This window comes from Schistocerca gregaria, chromosome X (genome assembly GCF_023897955.1).
Source record: "Schistocerca gregaria isolate iqSchGreg1 chromosome X, iqSchGreg1.2, whole genome shotgun sequence".
In the NCBI taxonomy this organism is placed as follows: domain Eukaryota; kingdom Metazoa; phylum Arthropoda; class Insecta; order Orthoptera; family Acrididae; genus Schistocerca; species Schistocerca gregaria.
The window spans coordinates 442,873,623-442,891,412 of record NC_064931.1 but is presented as its reverse complement, the minus strand read 5'-3'; positions in this window follow the sequence as shown (position 1 = coordinate 442,891,412).

Sequence of the window (17,790 nt, the reverse complement as noted above, 5' to 3'; positions counted from 1 at the left end):
AATCTGGTTCTTATACAGGGTGGTCCATTGATCGTGACTGGGCCAAATATCTCACGAAATAAGCGTCAAACAAAAAAACTACAAAGAACTATACTTGTCTAGCTTGAAGGGGGAAACCAGATGGCGCTATGGTTGGCCCGCTATATGGCGCTGCCATGGGTCAAACGGATATCAACTGCTTTTTTTTAAAAAAAGGAACCCCTATTCTTTATTACATATTCGTGTAGTACGTAAAGAAATGTAAGTGTTTTAGTTGGACCACTTATTTCGCTTTGTGATAGATGGCGCTGTAATAGTTACAAACATTTGGCTCACAATTTTAGACGAACAGTTGGTAATAGGTAGGTTTTTTAAATTAAAATACAGAACGTAGGTACGTTTGAACATTTTATTTCGGCTGTTCCAATGTGATACATGTACTTTTGTGAACTTATAATTTCTGAGAACGCATGCTGTTACCTGTAATTACCATATTAATGCAATAAATGCTCAAAATGATGTCCGTCAACCTCAATGCATTTGGCAATACGTGTAACGACATTCCTCTCAACAGCGAGTAGTTCGCCTTCCGTGATGTTCGCACATGCATTGACAATGCGCTGACGCATGTTTTCAGGCGTTGTCGGTGGATCACGATAGCAAATATCCTTCAACTTTGCACAGAAAGAAATCCGAGGACGTCAGATCAGGTGAACGTGCGGCCCATGGTATGGTGCTTCGACGACCAATCCACCTGTCATGAAATATGCTATTCAATACCACTTCAACCGCACGTGAGCTATGTGCCGGACATCCATCATGTTGGAAGTACATCGCTATTCTGTCATGCAGTGAAACATATTGTAGTAATATCGGTAGAACATTACGTAGGAAATCAGCATACATTGCACCATTTAGATTGCCATCGATAAAATGGGGGCCAATTATCCTTCCTCCCATAATGCCGCACCATACATTAACCCGACAAGGTCGCTGATGCTCCACTTGTCGAAGCCATTGTAGATTTTCCATTGCCCAATAGTGCATGTTATGCCGGTTTACGTTACCGCGTTAAATAGAACGTGTGCAAAAAATCTGTCATCGCCCCGTAATTTCTCTTGTGCCCAGTGGCAGAACTGTACACGACGTTCAAAGTCGTCGCCATGCAATTTTTGGTGCATAGAAATATGGTACTGATGCAATCGATGATGTAGCATTCTTAACCCCGACGTTTTTGAGGTTCCCGATTCTCGCGCAGTTTGTCTGATACTGATGTGCAGGTTAGCCTTAACAGCTGCTAAAACACCTACTTGGTGTTGCAGGTCGTAGTTGACGTTTCACATGTGGCTGAACACTTCCTGTTTCCTCGATTCCTCAAATAACGTAACTATCCGGCGAACGGTCCGGACACTTGGATGATGTCGTCCAGGATACCGAGCAGCATACATAGGACACGCCCGTTGGGCATTTTGATCACAATAGCCATACATCAACATTATACCGACCTTTTTCCACAGTTGGTAAACGGTCCATTTTAACACGGGTAATGTATCAGGAAGCAAACACCGTCCGCACTGGCGGAATGTTACGTGATACCACGTACTTACACGTTTGTGACTATTACAGCACCATCTATCACAAAGCGAAAAAAGTGGTACAAATAAAACATTCATACTTCTTTAGGCACTACACGAATATGTAATATAAAATGGGGGTTCCTATTTAAAAAAAGGCAGTTGATATCCGTTTGACCTATGGCAGCGCCATCTAGCGGGTCATACATAGCGCCATCTGGTTTCCCCCTTCAAGCTAGACGAGTCTCGTTCTTTGAAGATTTTTCGTTTGATGTGAGATATTTGGCCCCGTCACCATCAATGGACAACCCTGTATATTGCTGTCACGTTCTGTCTACATGGTTCTTATAGATCTACACAAATATTCTATTCTCTATCTGCAGCTTATGAAACAGTATATAAGACAATTTTATTGTTAATTTAGATACACAGTTATTAATGCGAATTGTATTGGGAAGACCCCAAATGTATACCAATGGTGATTGATCATTTCTTATTATCTTACCAGCAGGATTTTTACATCATACTACCTCTGTGTATCATGTGTTACGTTTTCGTCTTATTTACTCATATAAGAGCACTGTGGTTTTGTTAAGTATCAGTAAATTCGTACCAGGGTACGGCTTAAACTGCTGTCTACTCTGAATTGTCACAAAAACTGTAATGTATCATTTCCAGTTCTGAGATGGCTAAATGGGTACGTACCAAAACATAATAAATTGAATAAGTTATTACGTATATTTTAGACTTTCAGAGGGCTTTTGACACCGTTCCTCACAAACGACTTGTGATCAAATTGTGTGCCTATGGGGTATCGTCTCAGTTGTGCCACTGGGTTCGTGATTTCCTATCAGAAATGTCACAGTTCGTAGTAACTGGTGGAAAGTCATTGAGTAAAAGAGCAGTATTACCTAGCGCCCCCCAAGGAAGTGTTAGAGGTCCCCTGCTCTTCATGATCTACATAAACGATTTAGCAGACAGTCTGAGCAGCTCTCTTAGATTGTTTGCAAATGATGCTGTCATTTACCGTCTTGTATGATCATCTCATGATCAAAACAAATTGCAAAATGATTTAGAGAAGAGACGGTATCTGTATGGTGCGAAAAGTGGCAATTGACTGTAAATAATGTAAAGTGTGAAGTCATCCACACGAATACTAAAAGGAATCCGCTAAATTTCGGTTACACGATAAATCATACAAATCTAAAGGTTGTGAATTCAAATAAATATTTGGAAATTACAATTGCGAATAACTTAAATTAGACCAATCACATAGATAACATTGTGGGGAAATCAAACCACTACTGCGATTTATTGGTAGAACACTTAGAAAATGCAACAGATGTACTAAAGAGTCTACTTAAATTACGCTTGTATGACCTCTACTGGACTACTGCTGTGCGGTGTGGGATCCGCATCAGATAGGACTGACGGAAGACATCAAGAAAGGTAAAAGAAGAACAGCTCGTTCTATGTATCGCGAAAAAGGGTGTGCCATGGATATGACACGCAAATTGGGCTGACAGTCAATTAAAACAAAGACATATTTCGCTCAGCACGATCTTCTCACGAAATTTCAATTACCAACTTGCTCCTCCGAATGCTAAAATACTTTTTGGTGGCCACATACAAAGAGAGAAAATATCATTGTAATAAAATAAGTCAGAACTTTTACGGTAAGATTTAAGTGCTTGTTTTTCCCACGAGCTGTTCGAGAGTGGAACGGTAGAAAAATAGTTTGAAGGAGGTTCGCTAACTCCTATGCCAGGCACTTAATTGTGAATTGCAGAGTAATCATGTAGATGTATATGAAGACACAGTGAATTGACAACAGGTGCACTGGGATCTCGGATGAGTGGGCAGTTTCCCGCCTAAAATAGGTACAGGACGTGCTGAAGCATCTGCCTCGCAGTAAAGTGACTTTTTTGAGTTGCTGTTTGCCAGTCCATTGAGTGGAGAAAGTCAGGGTCCAGGACCATTGAGGTAGGTAAGGATCTTGGCTGAGAGTACTTTCAGTGTTTTATCTGGCCAGTTGTGCCACATTCACAATGAAATTCCTAGTTACGCTAACAGGGAGATGAAAAGTTTGCCCTGAGATGTCACAGATTGTGTTGTTAATTCGCAAAATACTGTCTTCCAGCTCCAGTTGCATTGCACCCCTACATCGGCCTTGCTTGTGGCAACTCACAACAACTACTTCGAGTTTGTACATGGAATACATGCAGCGTGTCCCCACTCCTTTAAAATAAGGTTGAGGTGCCAGAACATCCCATGGGCACCATTCTGCTCCTGCTCCCCTTGCGAATAATTGCACCTTGCATACCTCTGCATCGATCTGATCTATTTGGTTTGGGCAAGTCATGACCTAGTCTCTCTCTAGTAATACTGTGTTCATCCGCTAACATGAGCACATATTTCTTTCCTTCCTCGGAAATTAACATTGCCTCTTTCGTTTTTATTTGTCGTACTACACCAAGGACCCCCAAGTTTCTGAATAAGGGTAGACTTTAAAACGTTCGTACCATGCGTTGGTACCCGTTACGGAAATCGGATCAGCACACACAGTCGAGCATGGTCGGTGTAGATCCCTAATGCTGCAACATGAAAAAAGAAAGCCAGGTTTGTTTGTTCAGCATGAAGATTACCTCTAAGCTAGCTGGTAGCTTCTTCTGGGTCTTCCATAGACTTCCCAGGAATCTTTCAGAACGTAACAGACACATTCAACAACCTGTGTATGGCCTCCTACAACCCTATTAGCTATACCCTATGCCGTCGGCTAATGTTCGCAAGAGTCACGCTACTGCTACAGTGGTGTCCAACAGATCTAACTGGGTCTGTATACCTTTCAGAACCCACGTTCATTTTCACATATCCCACCAATTTGGTTATTAGCTTTCTCACCATCAAGTGTAGTTCAGTGTGGCCCATTCCAAGTTTGTCAGCTGCATAGTGTGCCACTCAACAATAGTTATGTTACCGTTTGCCAGTCCTCTCGGTCATGAATATTTTTCAATGTCCTGCCCCCCTTGTCCAATCACTCTCTCATATATTGCTGCAAGAAATGTGGTACCAAATCCAGTGCTGGCTATGATAGTTCCCACAGACGTTCATATGAATGACATAACACTTGGTGCTCCCCCTGTGCTTCTCCAACGTCTTCTTCACAGCCTCAAAGTGAAGTTTTGAGAATATCTCATCTAGCGTTCATACTTCGTTTCTCACTTAGCACACATTGTATGTTAATTTTAGGGTAGTTACAATGGTGTCTACCGCTCTGGAGAGCAATACCCCTCCTCCCAGTCATCAGTCCTGAAAGGCTTCTACCCTATTCTCACTGAAGAGGTGCAGCACTACCAGAACTATGATGTACACCATGGTCATGCTTGCTGGTAATATTGCACGTGAAAAGGAAGCTGTAATCACTCTCCCTCCCATTTTGGAAGATCTGTTGTCTGTGTTCTACACCCATAAATACACTGTCAATTGCATAAAAAATTCCATTCCGCCACCATATACCCGTCCTTCAGATTAATTACTAAAACAAACTTCACCTCATGCATTTTGCTAACAAAACAATAACAAATCAAAATGATCGTACCTTCAACTTCCTACATTAACAAAACAACATTCTAATCAAAAAGGTTATATGAACAAATTACAGTCGCTAGGATCCCTAGAATCCTACGTTCTTACACACACAACCACAAACAATCAACACCCTGAATTTACCTGTCACACAAAATTCCTACACACAGAAGAATGCATTGGACTTTCGTAACCTTAGTGCATATAGTATTTCACTTACAACTTGTACAAGTATTTCTGGCTCCCCTTTCCTTCTCTTACCCCCTGCATTCTTCTTCGTGATGCTACCTGCAGGAACGAACCCAGAACGTCTTTAAAAGGATGAAAGTGCCCCACCTTCGGAATAGTTGTATGCGCGCATAATCATAATTTGACATTCACCAGCGATATCGGTTCCACAACTTTGTATTGACCCTGGTACCAAGTATAAACTTCTTTGTCTTACCTTTTGGGTGTATGGTCTTGTCAGCTTCATCCACTGATCTACCTAATACCTAAAATTCTGTCCTGGTCACTCCTGACATTGAAGGGCCTTGGTCATCGTTTTGTACACCTGCTTCCACACACACTTCAATATTCTATCAAAGTTCTGTACCAATTCCCCGTTCTTCCCCATCCTTGGCTTGACTATTTGCAAATGGCAAAGGAATTTTCCTAGCATACACTACTTTGTATGACGACAGTCCCACGGTATCGTGGAAGTTCGAATTATATACTGCTACTACGTATGGTAAGAAAATATCAAAGTCATTATAGTGGATATTGACATAACAGTCTTGTATCTCACTGACCACTGCATTTCATCCTTCTGCTAGCCTGTGGATGTAATGGGCTAGTCCTCAGTTTACGAATATGTAACAAGTGACATGACTGCTTCATCTGGTGTGACATGATGATACTCTGGTCTATCATTGCTGTCCAGACACACCAAACATTAGCAACCAGTTACTTATCACCATATGTGTGATTATGTCTCCCTGTTGATTTGGAAAGGTAAGCATCATAATGTATTGTGAGGTATGATCTATAATAGACAGAATGTATTGTTCCTCCAATTAGTGTCCTAGAATATCCATTTCAGTTAGCTCATGGGTTTAGATGTTCTGAAGTGGTACTTGTTGATGACTTAAATCTACATATTGTTCATACCACACACAGTTCTTTACATAGTGATCTACATCTTGGTTCTGTGTACACTACCAAAAAACTTGGCTACTCTATGGTCTGTCATCCTACATTCTCCATGCCCATATAACACATGATCATGTGCTTCCTTTAATACATCCTCCCACAGTGTAGAAGGCACTACTAAATAAGGCCCAAGCCTTGTTGTCCTGCATAACTCACTGTTATGAACAGAGAACTGTAACAGTGTTTTGAATAGCTTGCAATTCAGTCAGCAGCTTCTGTCTCTGACATTTCACACGGTTATGACCCAGTTCCCCATTATGCCAACCTTTCTACTAATCATATTTGCTTTCCATGTCATTTATCTGGTTTGCGAATCACTTCGAAGTTAAATTCGCTTAGTTTCAATGCCCACTGTTTAAGTGTACTTGATGGATATCTCAAATCTACAGCCATTTCAATAGTGTGTGATAAGTCAATACCTTAAATTTATCAGTATAAAGATATCACTGGAAATATGTCACACCATACAATAAGCTTAACATCTCCTTCTCAGTGGCAGAGTAATTTTTCTGGGCGTCCTTCAAATTCTGTGAAGTTTAAACATCTGGATCCTCTTTGCTGTGTACTTCTTGAATTAGAACATATCGTATTGCATTGTTGATAGCATTACATGATAAAAAATTCCCTTTCATAATCCAGAGACACCACCATAGGACAATTTGTTAATGCCCGCTTAAATTTTTCAAGCACACTTTGTCATTCTGTTGTCAACTTGAACTTGACACACTTCTTCAACAAATGCCTGACTGGTTATGCAGTATCCACAAAACCCATTATGACTTCCTATAACAATTAGATGATCCCAAGAATGACAATAATTCTTTACTCATCTGAGGTACTAGGAAACTTCACACTTAATGTATCACTCTCTGATCTGGTTTTGCTCCATCCTGGCTAACCAAATGTATTAAGAAGTTCACTTCTCTTAAGCCATACGGTACAAGGGGGTAGTATCCAACTTTTGTAAGTATTGTGATTTAGATTGATATTTCATATTTTAATATTCTGGTAAAAATATTTAATCTTTTTCTCTTTACTCTACCAGATTTTATAAATATATAACTTTTATCAGCTAAACTTAATCTATTCATTTAAGTGTAATGGCAGTCATCATGAAGTCTATCTCATTAGTGGTAGATGTGAGATACAACGAATGTCTTATTTCATAAATGATAAAACTGTGGCAGGATAGATCCTCTGTGCATTCAGTTTCTCTGTGAGCAGCAAGAATGATCTCAACAATGATTCATTTCTCTTTAGTTTCTGATTGTTTCTTGTTCCTCCTTATTGAGAGCTATTTTGTTCAGTGTTAGAGACAACTATGAATGAAAATGTACCATCACTCTCTTAATGAGAGAGAATTACTAAGCATTTTAGAAGAATCTAGAGATTGTGAAACTGAATTTGGTGACAGTGATGAAGTGGTGACTGAAACTGAAGACAAATATGTTTTGTGCGAGGATGTGGGCAGTGTTCTTGTACAAGCAGACTCTGAAGGCGAACTCCTGGCACCTGCAGCAGATGACGGCGCAGCTGATAAGGTCAGTAAGAAGTATTTTACAACTACTGGAAACGTTTTTATGTCCAAACTTCCTCATATGACAAGGCGAGTAGCATGAAACATAGTGAAACAGCAAGAAGGCATAAGATGCGAAGGTAAAGTATTAACAATAACGAGACGGAGGGTAAATGTGGAGGCTGGCCGTGTGGCATCGCCCGCTCTGCCTTTGAGTGGACATGTGGCTGCTCCTTCAGCAAGGTCCGAGCAGGCACACGGGGGGAGGGGTTTATTAGTTATTGGGAGCTCCAACGTTAGGCGGGTGATGGAGCCCCTTAGGGAAATAGCGGAAAGGTCGGGGGAGAAGGCCAGTGTTCACTCTGTCTGCTTGTCGGGGGGTCTCATCCGAGATGTGGAGGAGGCCCTGCCGGTGGCGACAGAGAGCACTGGGTGCTCCCGACTGCAAATTGTTGATCATGTCGGCACCAATGACTCCTGCCGTCTGGGTTCAGAGGTTACCCTCAGTTCGTACAGGCGGTTGGAGGAAATGGTGAAGGCGAAAAGCCTCGCTCGTGGGGTGGAATCGGAGCTAACTATTTGTAGTATCGTTCCCAGAACCGATCGCGGTCCTCTGGTTTGGAGCCGAGTGGAAGGCTTAAACCAGAGGCTCAGACGATTCTGCGGAGAGCTGAATAGGTCATTCGTGCACTACACGCCGGAAGCGGCTACAAGGGTTGCGGAGTAGGTGTGGAGTTGGTTGGTTGGTTTGGGGAAGGAGACCAGACAGCGTGGTCATCGGTCTCATCGGATTAGGGAAGGATGGGGAAGGAAGTCGGTCGTGCCCTGTGAGAGGAACCATCCCGGCATTTGCCTGGAGTGATTTAGGGAAATCACGGAAAACCTAAATCAGGATGGCCGGACGCGGGACTGAACCGTCGTCCTCCCGAATGCGAGTCCAGTGTCTAACCACTGCGATGTGTGGAGTGCACATGGGGGTTTTCTAGGTTACAGAATTCCCTCCCTAGGCCCGACAAGACGCCTCCTGAGACGCGGCAAGGTAGGAGTAGGCAAAATGCAACAGGGAATAACAATATTAATGTGCTAATAGTAAACTGCAGGAGCGTCTATAGAAAGGTCCCAGAACTGCTCTCATTAATAAACGGTCACAACGCCCATATAGTAGTAGGGACAGAAAGTTGGCTGAAACCAGACGTAAACAGTAATGAAATCCTAAACTCAGACTGGAATGTATACCGCAGAGACAGGCTGGACAGTGAAGGGGGAGGCGTGTTTATAGCGATAAGAAGTGCAATAGTATCGAAGGAAATTGACGGAGATCCGAAATGTGAAATGATTTGGGTGAAGGTCACGGTAAAGCAGGCTCAGACATGGTAATTGGATGTCTCTATAGGCCCCCGGGCTCAGCAGCTGTTGTGGCTGAGCACCGGAAGAATAATTTGGAAAATATTTCGAGTAGATTTCCCCTCCATGCTATAGTTCTGGGTGGAGATTTTAATTTGCCGGATATAGACTGGGAGACTAAAACGTTCATAAAGGGTGGCAGGGACAAAGAACCCAGTGAAATTTTTTTAATTGCTTTATCTGTAAACTACCTTGAGCAGTTAAACAGAGAACCGACTCGTGGCGATAACATATTAGACCTTCTGGTGACAAACAGACCCGAACTATTTGAAACAGTTAACGCAGAACAGGGAATCAGCGATCATAAAGCGGTTACTGCATCTATGTTTTCAGCCGTAAATGGAAATATTTAAAAAGGTAGGAAGATTTTTCTGTTTAGCAAAAGTGACAAAAAGCAGATTACAGAGTACCTTACGGCTCAACACAAAAGTTTTGCCTCGAGTACAGATAGTGTTGAGGATCAGTGGACAGAGTTCAAAACCATCGTACAATATGCGTTAGATGAGTATGTGCCAAGCAAGATCGTAAGAGATGGAAAAGAGCTACCGTGGTACAACAACCGAGTTAGAAAACTGCTGCGGAAGCAAAGGGAAATTCACACCAAACATAAACATAGCCAAAGCCTTGCACACAAACAATAATTACGCGAGGCGAAATGTAGTGTGAGGAGGGCTATGCGAGAGGCGTTCAATGAATTCGAAAGTAAAGTTCTATGTACTGACTTGGCAGAAAATCCTAAGAAATTTTGGTCTTATGTCAAAGCGGTAGGTGGATCAAAACAAAATGTCCAGACACTCTGTGACCAAAATGGTACTGAAACAGAGGATGACAGACTAAAGGCCGAAATACTAAATGTCTTCTTCTAAAGCTGTTTCACAGAGGAAGACTGCACTGTAGTTCCTTCTCTATTTTCGCACAGATGACAAAATGGTAGATATCGAAATAGACGACAGAGGGATAGAGAAACAATTAAAATCGCTTAAAAGAGGAAAGGCCGCTGGACCTGATGATGGAATACCAGTTCGATTTTACACAGAGTACGCGAAGGAACTTGCTCCCCTTCTTGCAGCGGTGTACCGTAGGTCTCTAGAAGAGCGAAGCGTTCCAAAGGACTGGAAAAGGGCACAGGTCATCCCCGTTTTCAAGAAGGGACGTCGTTCAGATGTGCAGAACTATAGACCTATATCTCTAACGTCGATCAGTTGTAGAATTTTGGAACACGTATTACGTTCGAGTATAATGACTTTTCTGGAGACTAGAAATCTAGTCTGTAAGAATCAGCTGGGTTTCGAAAAAAGACGGTCGGATGAAACCCAGCTCGCGCTATTCGTCCACGAGACTCAGAGGGCCATAGACACGGGTTCCCAGGTAGATGCCGTGTTTCTTGACTTCCGCAAGGCATTCGATACAGTTCCCCACAGTCGTTTAATGACCAAAGAAAGAGCATATGGACTATCAGACCAATTGTGTGATTGGATTGAGGAGTGCCTAGATAACAGAACGCAGCATGTCATTCTCAATGGAGAGAAGTCTTCCGAAGTAAGAGTGATTTCAGCTGTGCCGCAGGGGAGTGTCATAGGACCGTTGCTATTCACAATATACATAAATGACCTTGCGGATATCATCGGTAGTTCACTGAGGCTTTTTGCAGATGATGCTCTGGTGTATCGAGAGATTGTAACAATGGAAAGTTGTACTGAAATGCAGGAGGATCTGCAGCGAATTGACGCATGGTGCAGGGAATGACAATTGAATCTCAATGTAGACAAGTGTAATGTGCTTCAAATACATAGAAAGAAAGATCCCTTATCATTTGGCTACAATATAGCAGGTCAGCAACTGGAAGCAGTTAATTCCATAAATTATCTGTAATACGCATTAGGAGTGATTTGAAATGGAATGATCACATAAAGTTGATCGTCGGTAAAGCAGATGCCAGACTGAGATTCGTTGGAAGAATCCTAAGGAAATGCAATCCGAAAACAAAGGAAGTAGGTTACAGTACGCTTGTTCGCCCACTGCTTGAATACTGCTTAGCAGTGTGGGATCCGTACCAGATAGAGTTGATAGAAGAGATAGAGAAGATCCAACGGAGAGCAGCGTGCTTCGTTACATGATCATTTAGTAATAGCGAAAGCGTTACGGAGATGTTAGATAAACTCCAGTGGAAGACTCTGCAGGAGAGACGCTCAGTAGCTCGGTACGGGCTTTTGTTAAAGTTTCGAGAACATACCTTCACCGAAGAGTCAAGCTGTATTATTGCTTCCTCCTACGTATATCTCGCGGAGAGACCATGAGGATAAAATCAGAGAGATTAGAGCCCACACAGAAGCATACCGACAATCCTTTCCACGAACAATACGAGACTGAAATAGAAGGGAGAACCGATAGAGGTACTCAGGGTACCCTCCGCCACACACCCTCAGGTGGCTTGCGGAGTATGGATGTAGATGTAGAATCATTTAAAAAGATTTTTTTCTACAGAAATTGTTATCATCACACGAGGGTTGCCCAGAAAGTAATGCACTGCATTTTTTTGCCCCCCCCCCCCCCCCCCCCCCCCCCCAGTTGAAATCAATGCTACGAATGCGAAATGTTACGTATGTATTATTTGAAGTCTCCTGAGTAAGCACACCAAGTTTCTATCACTTCTGACAGATAGCGTAGCTGCAGTACTCTTTCAAAATGGTGTCTGTAGGTGATGTATGTGACAAGCAACGTGTCATCATTGAATTTCTCACTGTAGAGAAATAAACTGTGGGAAATATTCACTAACGCTTGTGCAAAGTCTATGGAGCATCTGCTGTTGACAGAAGTACAGTTACTCACTGGGCACGATGGGTGAGGTCGTCAGGAGGCAGTTCAGCAGAGCTCCATGATTTGCAGCAGTCACGGAGACCATCCACAGCTGTCATACCTGACACGTTGCAGTGACCTGATGTTGTCATTCACGAAGACCATTGTTGGGGCTGTTAAAGGATACCATTTGTGGAAGGCATTTTGAGGACAATGACTCTCACAATGAAGCACTGTCTCTGCCACCAGAACAAGGACTGGTATCTTCAGGGCATACACGACCTTGTTCCACGGTGGAGGAAAGCCATAGAACGTGATGAAGATTAAGTGAAAAGTAGGGTGTGTAGATAAAAAAGCATTCTTTCATTTGTGTAATACTCGTTATGTTCAATAAAGAATTGTTGAAGAAAAAAATGTGGTGCATTACTTTCTGGGCATCCCTCATAATAAAACATACCAACAAGAAACATTGAGACAGAATTTATGCAAAACAGACTTGAATTCATGGCGTATATAGGGTTAGTTATTATTATGGGGGGGAAAGGTGACAGTACGTCACCTATTCCCGATTTATGGTCCAACACTTCAGGAAGGTTTGTTTATACTGCTATGAGGAGTAGAACTAGATTCCATCAGCTTACTAAAATAGTAAGATTTGATGATAGGGAGACATGAAATGAGCGCAGGGAACATTACAAGTTTTCTGTAATATGAGAAATATTTGATAAAATGAATGAAATGCTGCCAATATATTATTCTGCTGGGATGCACACTGTTATCAATGAAATTTTGTCATTGTTCTATGGCAGGTGTCCCTTCAATGTCTTCGTGAAGGAAAAAACTGAAAAGCATAGTATACTTACGTAATTACTCACATAATCTAAAATCAGAAATGTTCTCAGCACAGAGCTGTATGCAGAGAAGAAAAATGATAGTCCACAACAGTCAAATGCAGCTGCACCTGTAGTCAAATGCCTAGTTGTTCCTATACATAATTCAGGGCACAATGTCACCACAGACAGACATCAAACTTCAGTTGATTTGGCTGAAGATTTGTGCAAGAATCATAAACTAACACTCGTGGGAACATAACAAGCTAATAGGAAACATATACCTCATGAACTTGCAAACATCTCAAAAAGAGAACTATATTCCAGTAAATTTTCTTTCAGTGATTCTATTGCTGGAAATATCCCAATCACAACTGTTTCTTATAACAACTGTGAAAAACCCAAAAAAATCTTCTGTTGCTGTCTACTCAACATTATGACACTGCAGTTGGTTCATTTACTGACACTAACGAGCAAACAGTCATAAATTTATATTATAATGAGCCGAAAGGTGGTGTTGACAATCTATCAAATGGTGAGGAAATTTTTAACTAGGAGGGTTACAAGAAGGTGGTCACTCTACATTTTCTACACCATTGTGGGCAGCGTTAAATGGTTATACATTGTTTCTGCTCAACTTCCCAGAGTCCAAAAAGTCTAATAAGTAACAGTTTTTTCTTCAAGAATTGGGACTACAGCTGACAAAACCATACATTGAGGAAAGGGTTACAAATAGTAGAGGACTCCGGAAGTGTGTGGTTTCAGCAATGGGAGGTACTCTTGGACGAAATATTAAGCAGAAGTTTGCTGCAAAGGAAGCTAAAACAAGAAGGGAAGATGTCATTTGTGTTGTGAAAGCCAATCAAAAGCAGTGAAGTACAATAAAGTGAACAACAAAACAATTATCTCCAACAACTGTTAGAGATACACATGAAGTAAACACAGCAAGAAAACTGTTATATGTTCCAAGTGTGAAGAGGTTTCTGAAGAAAATGATGAATAGTAAAGTAATGTAAATTGCTGTATTTTACGAAAGACATCTACAACATTTTTTAGCTATAATGAAGTGTTCTTCATTATCTCTGTATTGGCTTTAACACCAATGTAAAGAGATACTACTCAAGAAAATAAATCTGGATAACCTTAAATGATGAAAAAAAAGGAACATTAAATGCATTTCTGTAGATAGTGCTAAAAGAAATTTACAGTTTCTGGATCTTTGTTGCACATCAATAGCTCTTTATACAATATGTTGTTAATAAAGGTCAATAACACTAAATACATCTGAATCTTAAAAAATTTTGTGGTGGCCGCAAAGTAGCCCCCCCCCCCCCCCCTCCCTTGGTACTGTGTGTTATGAAAAGTACATTGGTACCTCAAGGGTTAGTCCAAACTGACATTTATCAATGCCTGGGGTCATGCATCCAGAATGTACTCTCTTAAGACCGTCTTTTAAGCATTACACATGTTCCTCCACATCTTTTGAAAATATGATAATACTCTCAAGGTACATTATGCATCATCTCAGCTTTAGATCCCTTAACACTCCATCCAGCAACTGCAGAAATGTGACTAGTCCATTTTTTTAGTGAAACATAATTCAGGGATACTGGCAATGACCCCATGGAACTGTTAAAAATGCAGTCTTTGGCTGGTGTTCTGGCACTACTTCCAATTGATGATATCCACTTTCCAGGTAGATGGCGCATTTGGTGCTCTGTAGCTTGTAGAAATTACAAATATGTCATAGTAATAATTACTTATTGGACAGAAGTGGCTTTTTGGTAGTTATTTATTTTACCGAACTCATTTTGGATGCTGCCCATCATCAGCAGTATCTATATTATACAAAATATGCATATTTCTTATAATATGTTACTTACATTGTGTTGCGAATCACAGTCACTGAGATGTCAAGGTGTTACAATAACAACTTTACACAACTGGGATGTGATTTCAGCAGCAAGTCGCAACTAAAGTCGGAATTAGCAACTAAAGGAGCAGTTAACATTTAATGCTCTGTTCCATCTGTTGGACAAAGTTCATACTTCTTTCTAAGAACCTTTTGTCTTACATTACAGATATATAACCTCCTTATAGCTGAAGAAGTGAACTGAGAAGCTAATTTGCTCTGAGAAAAATTTTAAACTTCTTGCTCTTCCTGAAAGTAGCACTGGTGTATTTGGCTAGAGTGTGATACCTGACACCATCTCCTCCATCCCTTCACAATAAAGCCTGAGGTCAAAGTTAGATTGAAAGATGATAATATTCCATTGAGAATTAGTGGATCCAATGCATGTTGTCAGATAAAGGTTGTGCGCATAGACAGACCTGTAGTGTAGCCTGATGTTTACATTTGTGTCACATTTAAACATACTAAATTCACATTTCATTATAAAAACTAAAACTGCTAGATAATTTCAGGAAGATATATTGGGTAATGGACAAGGGCTCCAATATGTACTCTACATGTATATCATACATAAACTTCAATTAGTGGTCCACAATGCAACTTTTACCAAATGTTTAACAACAGTGTAGTCACAAGACGAAAATTTTTTTCAATACTACAGTACGCAGGAAGGCTAAAGTTATGTGTGCATTTTAAAGTATTGCACTTAAGCTATTCCTGATTGTCAGCTTTCAAATGGAAGTTCAAAACTTTCCACCATTTTTACTTGCACATCATGAACCTTAAAACACCCAACCGTCAGACCTAACCTAGGCCTTGGGGTAAGCTACAGGTCAGTCTGTCATCACAACCAAATTTGTGGAGGGGGGGGGGGGGGGAGGAGGAAGGAGGGGTGATCCAATATTACACTCTAGCAAGACATTATCATAACTATGTGTGCGAAAATTTTGGGACTTGGGACAGCTTGAACAAGGGGAGGATGGAATTTTCATTGTTCACTCACAATGTATTTCACATTTACTTTTTATCCTTTTCATGTTACGTAATGACTTCAATGACAAATTGTTCCACCACTCATTTTGCACACTTATTATATCAGTGTTATGTCTGTTTTAAGCTGTAAGTTCTTCAAGACTTGTCTTGAATCATCACGATTATCTCTATTACATCTGGACGGATATATTGAGCAGCCGGTAATTGAAGTGACAATTGCATCTGGAAAATCCTGAGGATTATTAAATTTTTCCACTGCTACTAATTACTAGCAATATCATTCACAGTGTACAACTGCTAATATTTCTGGCAATGGAAACAACTGAGTGGGAGATGGTTTCATAGTTCGCAGTAAACTCACTAAGTTCATTCACAAACTTGGAAACCTATGTTTCCTCTGATGAAGACTGTCTCAACTCACTGTGGCAGCTTCTCCAGTTCTGCTGTCACTGATATTCTGAATTATTGCTACGTCGAGTGACTGAAAATGTGGTTCAGATATGTGTGAACCTAAAGAAAACTGTTACAATCTGTATTCTAAACACGCAGTCATGCTGTAATGTGTGGAATTTATGTTATGATAATCAACATCACATATTAATATTTTCAGAGTGTGAAAACATTACCTTACTTAATACAACATTAAAGCCTAAGGAAAAACAGATGTCAAGCATATTTACTACTGACTATTTTGTTGAGATGGAATTTTCCCTGTAGACAAGTGCAGGTTTCGTATATGGCGATTAATCATAAAAATTTGAAAGTCACATAAATCGCTTAAGTCACAGAAATAGCAGAAGTCACAGAAATCACTTATGCCACAGAAATAGCACTGATAGAGTGAGGTGAGATACAAGCTGTGAGTTCATTAAGTGCAATTTTGAACCGTGACAAATAGCAATTAAGAATCACAGTTACTGAAAAGTAGCATTCACGGATCTCGCCAATAAGGGAAAGTCACAGTTTAGCGCAGTCCCCAGTGTATGTGGTAGTGTTTTATGCAAATAAGAGTTTTCAGTTCCTTGTCATGTGACTTTAGATTGCTTTTCATAAGAGCAAGTTTGATTTTATGTGAAATTTTTCCCTATCAACAGTGACAGTGAGACCCACACTGCAACCAGGAATTGTATCATGTGGCAGTTATCCTTCACCTCTACTTTCATTGAGTGACTTCAGCTCAAGTCCAAGCATAGAAATGGAAGAACATGATCGGCAATTATAGAGCTACCTAAAGTTAATCTCATCACCACCCATCCATTCTCAAACCCTTCACAATTTGATGTCTTTCACTTCCCTACCACTGATGGTTGTAGCCATTAGAGTTGTGGTTGATCTTTTCCCCCCTAAACCATTCCTGTTGTAAGTAGGGAGAGTGCTGTACCCTTAACCAATTATTTTTAAGAGATTTGCAGACTTTCAAATTGTTTGCTAAAATGATCCTCTTTGCATCAACTCAGCTTACTTATCAATAATTAGACAATTGTTACTTTACATCAAAATTTTTAAAATGAAAAGAAAACATTACATAGTCATCAAAAGTAAAACATTCTGTTGGAAATCTGACTGGACTAAAAACTAAGTGTGTGCCTAACATGTTTACTGCCATGTCTGACAATGACACCAATATGGAGAGCAAGGCCAGTGTGCTGTGTCGTGGCCTACTCAAGTTAAAATGTTGTGCCCACCCAAAGATGCCACACAAGCAGGCCACTGCAGGACATGGCCACAATGCAGAAAGTCTGTTGGCCTGACACTGGTTGCGTGTACATCACTCCCATTTATCAATGTAGAGTTCCTGTGTCAACGAATGCGGTTCTCGGTTCACGGTCACTGGGATCTCATTTATGATGACTTTGGCAGTGCTTTTGGACTTTGTTTTGGACACATTTTCAGCCAGCCTGTGTGTTTAGCTTCATATGACAACTTGGCAGGATACGATAATATAGTGATGAGGACTTTGCAATTAATAACACTTACTACAAAATAAAAAAGTGCAAAAGGTTCATAATT